We start from the raw sequence: 9357 nt of genomic DNA on the forward strand, positions 1-9357 counted from the left end.
CCAGTTAATAATTAATTCATTTAAACTTCCATAACTTTTTTGCAATATAATTTTTAGAACTATTTTCACATCTACAATAATCTGCTAAGTGTCTTCTTTAAAAAGAGACCAACCTTAAGTATCTGCTCCAAACCATTCAAAATTTATAACAATTTAAGTTGGAAATGTCATTTTCAGGCCTATACTCAACAAGTGGAACCGACAGTTAACAGGTTAATAGCTGCATCTGAAGCAATGTGTGTAGTCTCCTCTGAAACACCAGATATAGTAACCAGATACAGTGATAAAAAGCTGTATTTCTTTTTTGTTTTTTCCCAAAAGACCCAATATTTTTGTTCTGTATAATATTAACATTTAGAACCATGGCCACCAGAAAACGTCTTTTTGCAGAAACTAATTTGAAGGCAGTGAAAAGGTAAGAACACATTTTAAGCAATAAATTGAGTTTTTCCTTATTTTTAAGCAATAAATTAATTGATTCACCATGATATAAATATCAGCTGCAAATCATGTAATTATGTAGTACGTTTAGCATAGAATTAAGATTCAGGTTGGGATTTTATCTGAATATTGTCATCCTAACCTGTTTTGACCCTCTACCTTTGAACTGTAAAAAATGCTCCCTAAGACAAAAGAAGGAGATTTAGATGGAAGGAAGTGATTTAGTGAAAGCCTGTTTGTTTTTAGCCTGAACCCAGATGTGTGTCTCTGAAGAGTACTGCATCAATGTGTGACCCAGTGGCGCCTGCAGGTGCACGGCTGTACACACTGGCCGTACCATGAGCGCTCAGACTAACCTGAGATTGTCCCCGCAAACATTTCAGCAGTAAATAGGCCCATGTGTCCCGTATTTCTGTCGACTGAACCAACCATGCCATTAATAATGAATGTATCTGTCACGTGTCGGTTTCCTTTCAGTTCTGTTTTGCCCTTATTTGGTAGTTCCTGTCCTTTTTTAGTTAATGATTCATCCTATTCACCTGTCTTGTGTTAATTATCTCGTTCACTCCTTTGTTCCTGTTCCTTTAGAAGCATTCAGTTTTTTTCTAGCCTTCGTCGAGTCTTAAAGTAAAGTAAAATTTTGTTAATGTTGTGATCTGTGAAATTTGTTTAAGTTTATTCCATTAAAGGATCTGTTTATTTAGAATTCCTCGTCTTCCTGTTCTCCTTGAATGGCGTTACGTTACAGAAGACTCGACCGACACAAAACAGATGAGGAGGCGTCTGATTTTGGTTCCCTGCAAGGGAGGTCCGGGGATCATCAGCCTGCTTCTGCCGCCCGCGACGAAGAGTGTGCCGCCAACCGTGGCGAGGTTTACGCCACTGCCCGTGGCTCTCCCAAACCCGCCGGTTCCTAACTTGGAGCTTCTGGATACAGTGATACCCCCTGAGTTCCTGGCTCCTGTCCTCTCCCCAGAACCCGCTCCTCAACAGTGCCCTCCTGTACCTGCTCCACGCCAGCCCTTTCCAGTACCCGCACCTAGTCAGCATTCCCCAGTGTTCGCTTCTCCAGAGCCAGTCTCTCCAGTGCCTGCTTCTCCAGAGCCAGTCTCTCCAGTGCCTGCTTCTCCAGAGCCAGTCTCTCCAGTGCCTGCTTCTCCAGGGCCAGTCTCTCCAGTGCCCGATTCTCCAGGGCCAGTCCCTCCTGTACCTATACTGACAGAGCGCCCCCAGGAATTAGCACTTCCCGAGCACCCCCAGGAATTAGCGCTGCCTGAGCGCCCCCAAGAGTCTGTGCCTCGCAAGTGCCCTCCAGTGCCGACTCGACCGACGGTCGAGTCGGCACTCAACATTAACAATGCTCCAGCATTGAAAATGTGTTTCAATGCTGGAGCAGGTGTAGACAAGAATGTCTCCTAAGTGATTACAGGGGTTCTGTTGTTGGATGTAACAATGAACATAGCAGTTGTCATTTACTCCCGACATCTGAGCCACTGAAGACTCAGTGGATTACATTTGTTTTTAAAGGGAATGTGCCCCTGATCTACTTAAATGCGTCTACATTTTGTTTTTTTTATGAATCTTTGCAAATGGCCTTTCTTAATAATGTGCTAGTTAGCAAGTTGTGGGTGTGGGAGGGCTAGCAGCAGCCCTGATTGTTGATTTATACTTACAGGGCATTTGCCATTTATAGGGATCATGACATGAGAAATCAAATTTGCCTCGATCTTTTAGCATATAAGAAGTCTTTGTACCATTAAAACACCTTGCAAGTTTCATAGCTTAAAACATCCTCCTCATTATAAACAAAGCATGTATTTAATCAAGCTCCAAAAGCGTCTCGTTTTGGATCCGAGGGGCAAGGTGACGTCACCTGGGCTCAGTCGTTTGCATAAACACACCCTCCAGAGCAAGACATCAATGAATAGTCTTCTTCTCATCATAGGCCACGCCCACTGGCATTCATTCGCTTAAAGGGGTCATTGGATGCCCATACTTTGGTTCAAATTTCTCAATGGTAGTGTAAAACAACACCCTTTTACCTTGTCGAGAACAGGGGCCTCGTGTATAAACATTGCGTACACGCACAAAATGGCCATAGAAATGTGTGTATGCTGTTTTCCACGCACATCTATTTGGCCAGTGTAAAACAATGAGATCAAAAATAAAAAATAAATATTCTAAAATATTTATCTGATAACTATTTTAAACAGTTTTGTGACGTAACACAGCCAAGAATCTTGAGATCGGCTTGATTTGAGAAAGGGGTTTTTATTGATCATGATTTTAAAAAAATGCACTGGGTGGATTTTTATCATTATATGGTGGTTGTGTACACACACTGCCAACACACATTTCAGTTCAAACAACATGTAAAAGTGAATTTTGCATCTGATGACCCCTTTAAGGTACCAATTTGCATTCTTTCTGGGTACATAAAGTACATAGGTATACCTTTTGAAAAGGTTTTGCAAATTTTTTCTGGAAGTGCACATGGAACTTAGCTGTTAGGATTTTTTTTTTCTATTCCTCTCTGCAGGTTGAAAAATAGCAGTATTGGAGAGGAAGGTTGTTCAACTCTGGCTTCAGCTCAGAAATTAGACCTCACACCTGAGAGATCTGGGCAATAATCATCTAGCTAGGAGTCTCTGGAGTGATGCTGCTCTCTGATCTACTGCAGGATCCAAAATGTAAACTGGAGATACTATACAGTGAGTATCATTTCAAATATTTTTTTTAACCAATTAAGTTTTTCAACCAATGTAATGTCTTTGGGATGTACGTAGGGATAGATCTTTTTTCTTTTAATAATTTGAATTTAACTTAGATTCTTTGATCTTTAATAACCAATTAACACATTTTATGTTTACATATATGGTGGTATATTAAGTTTAACACAAACTTTTTTGTCCTGAGCACACATAATATTACAATATCAGTGTCCCAAATATGTGAGGATATTTTTTTCTTTCATTCTGCAGGTTGTATAATTGCCCCATTAAAAAGAAAGGTTGTGCCCGTCTGGCTTCGGCTCTGAGATCAAGCCCCTCACACCTCAAACAACTGAATCTGATCTGTAATAAACCAAGTGCTTCAGAAATTAAGCTGTTCTCTAACCTACTACATGATCCAAGCTGTAAACTGAAGAAACTAAAGTAAGTTATTACTCTTTTATGTAAAACGGTTAGCTCTGATCCTGATTTGTTTTTGGGTGCTCTATACCTTTAAAACTGCCATAATCCACTCATGGGCCAGTTCTGACAGGGAAGGGATAAATAGTCATCATTGATGAAATTAGTGATATGTGGTAAGGAGTCTGTCAAGATAGTAGGAAAGTAGACTGACGGCTGAAGTTCTGGAATCCATGGCAGCTTTGGCCAAGGCCCTCCCCTGAGGCCGTTTGACCGACATGTCAAACAACCAATCACAGTTCGTTTCGTTCAGCGGCACGTTTCGGGGCGTGGAAATTGCCACAATAACAGACCGGTGTGTAAAATTTCTCAGTTGTTTTTTAAGATTCTATGCAACAAACTTTAAATATTTCACATACTTTTGAAAATCCAGCGTTTAGTTGACCCTGATAAGCCCTCGTCGTCACAGTTGTAAACACGACGGCATTCTTCTTTCATGAGGGGGTTTGGCGTCACGGCATATTTGTTTCAAAGTGGAACTTTAAAGAACGCGACACACACGTCTCCCGGAAATCCTGTATAATTCGACCAATCCGATGACGACTTCAAAATTCCTTAAGTGTTTCCACTTTTGTGTGCCATATGCATCTGACGTTTAGCCAACGGTCCATGGGCGTGACGTCTGAGGCTGAGACTATAGGAAAGCAGCAAAAGAGCAAGAAGAAAATGTACAGGCAGACAGAGACAACACTACATCTTTTGGAATTAAGAATATTGTCATAGTTGTAATTAAGTCCTGAGACATAACACTTAATTTTTAATTATTTTCATTGTTTAATAAATTGTTGCATAAAATTGATTTTACTCATAATTGCTAAATATCAGGGCCCATATTCATAAAACATCTAAAGGCTAAATGTAGCTCATGATTTAAGGGAAAATTAAAAAAATAATGGGCGTGCCAGTACTAAATTTAGGACTCCTACATTTTTGCTCTAAGACTATTTTCACAAAGTGTTTTAGCACAAAAACTAGCTCTTAAATCTGTGAAACGTTAAAAGAAGTGAAGAGGACTCCTGTTGCCGGGAATCTGCTCGGAACATAAACATTTTAGAAACATTCGATGATAACAAGCTTTTAAAAAAGTATCACTTTTAGATTTTGAGGTTATCCCAACTCCAGGTTTTCCTTTGATTATATGCTTGTCTTCATTAGTTGGGCAAGAAGTAACAGATGTTCTTGCGTCCAGTTTTGTTTTATTTTACGTTTGCATGTCTTGCTATCAGCCATGATTATTCTACTCTGTTAATTAAAAGGCTGTTTAAATGCATATTCACTAATTATGAGAAGCATACACGTAAGAGGCTGACAGTTAGCTGAACATATACTTGTTTAATTAGTGACGCTTAGCCTGCATTTTAAAATCTTTATTTGAATGTGGCAACATTTTTATTTTTAAACCTTTATGGCAACATAATATCGCACTCTACGATATTTCTAGGAATAAATCTTAGAATAATATCTCATAAATAAATGAGAAATTAACTAAAATTAAATGTGTAGCAAGTGGGCGGTCTTACAAAGAAATTTGCTTTATACAATTACAGCAAAAATAATCGTACAGGCAGTTTTAGCTTAGAATTAAAAAGAATGTAATCAATAATTATGAACTACAAAATTATAATAGCCTATTTGAAAAAAAATGTTAGCTGATGCTATCTTGAGGTCATTTTTAAATATAAAGTTCATATATTTTTATTCGACCAACCAGTTAGAATACATTTGATGGAAAAACAAAAGATTTGATGTTCAGAACAGAATAACTACAGTAATTACCCCACTTGTCAGGGGATATTTTATCCCACTGACTATGTTTGAGAACAGAATTATTTCATTCTGAAAATATAATTATTGTTTTCTTAAATAACACGTACTCCCCATCTACAGGCCCTGCTGTTCTCATATATCATATATAACTTTGATTTTCTACAAAACATTAAGCTTTAAAACACTTGTTTTCTTACTGCTTTAAATTGGATAATTTACTGTGAAATCCGGCAGTAGAGGGCATTTTCCCCGACTCTACCCTACTGCTATTCAAGAGAACCCTTAGTGGTGAGATAAAATGTTTTATACGGGCCCAGAACAGCTGTGATTGAAAGCCTCAAAATTGTGTGAAATTGTTTAATTGTCATTATCAAAGAAATCAAAAGTAACTCATTTTAAATGGATGATGAATATAAAATGATGCCACTATAAAGCTGTTTTTGACGATCTCTAATATTGATCATAACGTGTAAATTAATAGCTGATCTTTCTCCCGTTTTTTTGTACTGCCTTGAGCCATCCCTGTAACAACCAAAGAACAAGAGCTGCTACTGGACAAACACCAGCACTTTTCATAGCCCAAATAAACCCACCTGCATATATAAAAATCACGAAATATGAAAATCGAATTTCAGAATTTTCACCAATAGCATGCCACACACACACACGTTACGTATAAATGAAAATATGTAAAATTTTACAAATGTAAATAGTGTTAGTATGCTAAATATATAAGAGGCTAAATCTATTCTTTTAATAAAAAGTAATTTTGTCTCTACAGAAGATTTGGATCAAAATTCATATGAATTTGAAATGTATATTCTTGTAAAAGTAGTGTTTTCTTGAGGAATTATCTTTTAAGGAAAAATTTAATTACAGTAAAGTATTATACCCAACACTGTCTGGGGGTGTCGATGAATACCTCATCTAGCCCTTCTCGGTTTTGTTTAAATGTTCTGTGTAGCCTGAATGTTGAGTATGAATGCAATCCAAACATACTACATTCACAACATTGCATCGCTTCTGTCATTGCCCACGTGCACAGCATAGTAAATTAACTCTGCACTTCATATGAACACTTAATGACACCAGTAGTAGTAAGCTGCCTGGTACTTTTTGACTGTTTCATGAATACGGTGAACTCATACTGGGAGGCAAAATAGGGCTTGATTATATTAACAGAGACCAGAGTGAGAGACATTAGACCAGCACTGCTATATTCAACCCATGTTTACCAGATGCATCTTCAGTTATACACGGATACCCTGGACATCATTGTTGTGTTCATCTTGCTGCGAGGTCAGTTTTCTTGTACACTTTCTAAATACTGCTTTAGCAGAAGGTCCGAGTTTATTACAAGCAAGTTAAACTGAACTCAAATTAATGTCAAATTACTTATGAGTCAAAGAACCATGTAATAAGCAGGATAATGCACAGCCAGCTAGTTATACACAGCACTATATTTCACAATTCTTCTCTGCCACATGCTTGTAAGAAACAATGTGAAAAATGAATGACAATAGCTTCTCTCTTTATTGAACCAACAACAAATGCACCAAAAACATTTAAATGTCAATCTCACAGTACGTAATATTCAATACTGTCCTAATATCTTGCCTTAGACAAAACCAACACTTGGTGATCCAACACAGCAAAGTAGGCGTTTATCCCTGTAAAGGACAGAAGAAAAAAAGATTTAAGTTTAGATGAAGATATATAATTTCCACCGATAAGATTATAGGCCACTAGTTGAAATGTTTGAAGATTATATAACCATGCTGGGAAGGGCACCACAGCAGGCCTCAAACCACCTCAATTTCTCTAGCAGACACTACAGGAAAGGCAAGAGTCACAGTGACTCGGCCTTGCTGGATAGCCTGCAATAATGACTTCTGTTTTACAGAAAGCTTAACTAAAAATGTGAGTAATATATAAGACATATGACCACAAAACCAGTCTTAAGTCACTGGGTTATATTTGTAGCAATAACCAAAAACGATTGTACGGGTCAAATTTGATTTTTATTTTATGCCAAAAACTTTAGGACATTAAGTAAAGATCATGTTCCAAGAAGATATTTTGCAAGTATGTACTACCTACTGTAAATATATCAGAACTTATTTTTTGATTAGTAATATGCATTGCTAAGAACTTCATTTGGACAACTTTAAAGGCGATTTTCTCAGATTCCAGATTTTCAAATAGTTGTATTTTGGCCAAATATTGCCCTATCCTAACAAACCATACATCAATGGAAAGCTTATTTATTCATCTTTCAGATAAATGTATCAATCTCAATTTCAAAAAATTGAAACTTATGACTGGTTTTGTGGTGCAAGGTCACATACATATACACACACTGTTGCTTTGGAAAGTATGAATTAAACGTTAACCAAACTTACTTCTTGAAGCGGATGCAAGAAACTCATTGCAAAGATGGCTTCAAACAAAGTTGGCCAGATGAATATTCGCTGAAGGCTTCAAGGAAATTCCATTTAGCTGCAAGAGAAATATAATTTCAGTACATTTAACAAAGGATTACACTGCAGTTTTAGACCCTCAAGCACAAGTTTGAAGTATGGCCTGTCTGGGGTTTCTATAACCATGCTGTAGAGTAGACAGCACGGTCTCAAACCACCCCATGTCCATCTAGCAGACTCAACAGGAAAGAACAGAGCCACTTCAGACTCAACCTCGCTGAACGGGCCTGCAACGCACTAACTTACATGTTTCAGATTCATTTATTTACGAACATCAATATTACGGTCAAACATGAACATAATCTTTAAAACGTTGATTAATGTACAAAAAGAACGGGCATCTAATCTTGTATCACACGTGGGCTCTTATGACCACGTGCTTTTTTGACAAAACGTAAAGTAACCAGCTAAGAGAAAACAAAATAATATAATAACACAAATCTAAACAGATCTCATTTTTTCCCCCAAGTTACTAGGCAAGAATAATTTACTTACTACTACATAGCAACCTAAAATCTTTCCTTGCAACGTACCACATTAAGATGAACAATTAAACCATTGTGATATATACATAACGTAAATTATATTAAAAATTTTACCTTAAAAGAGAGACGACGAAAAAGCGACCGCTTCCACTGCGGTCCCGAAGAGAAAGAAAGATCCGGAAATCACGTCAGTTTATGGGCTCTTCTTCTTCTTCTTCTTCTTAAGCGTTTTTGGCGGATGGCAAACCAGATAATAGGTGCTTTACCGCCACCTGCTGGCCTGAGAAAGATAACAGGAGAAAGAAAAAAAAACAAACAAACCAAAATAATAAATAAATAAATCCTATTCTATCATCTTCATATTCGTTCTAGTAGACCTGTCTCTTTCAGATATGAAATTAACTGTACTTGTGTTTTCCTGAGTGCTTTTCCAAGTATATTTTCCAAAGTAAATCTGCAATCCTTACACTAGAGGCCAGTATAATATGGAAATCATGCTGACGTCTTATGGGACAGTAAACCAAACTTGAATTTAAATTTTTTATCAATCTATCTTTAATTGCCTATAATTTCTGAAACGATGGGCCCTTTAAAACATTCGCCTACAAATCCATTGCAATAGCAGATGCTTTTTTCAAAACAATTTTAACTCCAGTAAAAATGGTGTTTTAGTAGTCTTTAGTAGTCTTGTTCAGTGTGCAATGCACGTTTGTCATGCACACACATATGGACAACATTTCATTAACTTTATTATTGTTGAATTAAACTTAATAAACACTGAACTGACTGTAGAGGGACACTATTGGCTGTTTAGAGCAGAATTTGTCACTACTCCTGGCACAATCTGTATTGTATTAAGCGTTACACAAACTCAGAAAAGAAGGCACAAAAGCTGTCACTTTGTACCCAAAGTGTCCATATTAGTAAGTTAAAGGTACATATAGTAGGTTAAAAAGTACATAATAGTAGGCTCAACAAGGTACCGAAACAGTG

At 37.2% G+C, this 9357-nt stretch overlaps 1 long non-coding RNA gene across 1 annotated transcript; it reads right to left on the bottom strand.

Moving 5' to 3' along the window:
* Positions 1–6925: 6925 nt before the first annotated feature.
* LOC306885210 lies at positions 6926–8519 on the bottom strand. Its single transcript, XR_013785516.1, has 3 exons — positions 8479–8519; positions 7802–7898; positions 6926–7069 (listed from the first exon to the last, which is right to left on the bottom strand). It is a non-coding gene; the product is annotated as an uncharacterized lncRNA (long non-coding RNA).
* Between the last annotated feature and the right edge of the window lie 838 nt (positions 8520–9357).

Source organism: Barbus barbus, assembly GCF_936440315.1.
Source record: "Barbus barbus genome assembly, chromosome: 19".
NCBI lineage: Eukaryota > Metazoa > Chordata > Actinopteri > Cypriniformes > Cyprinidae > Barbus > Barbus barbus.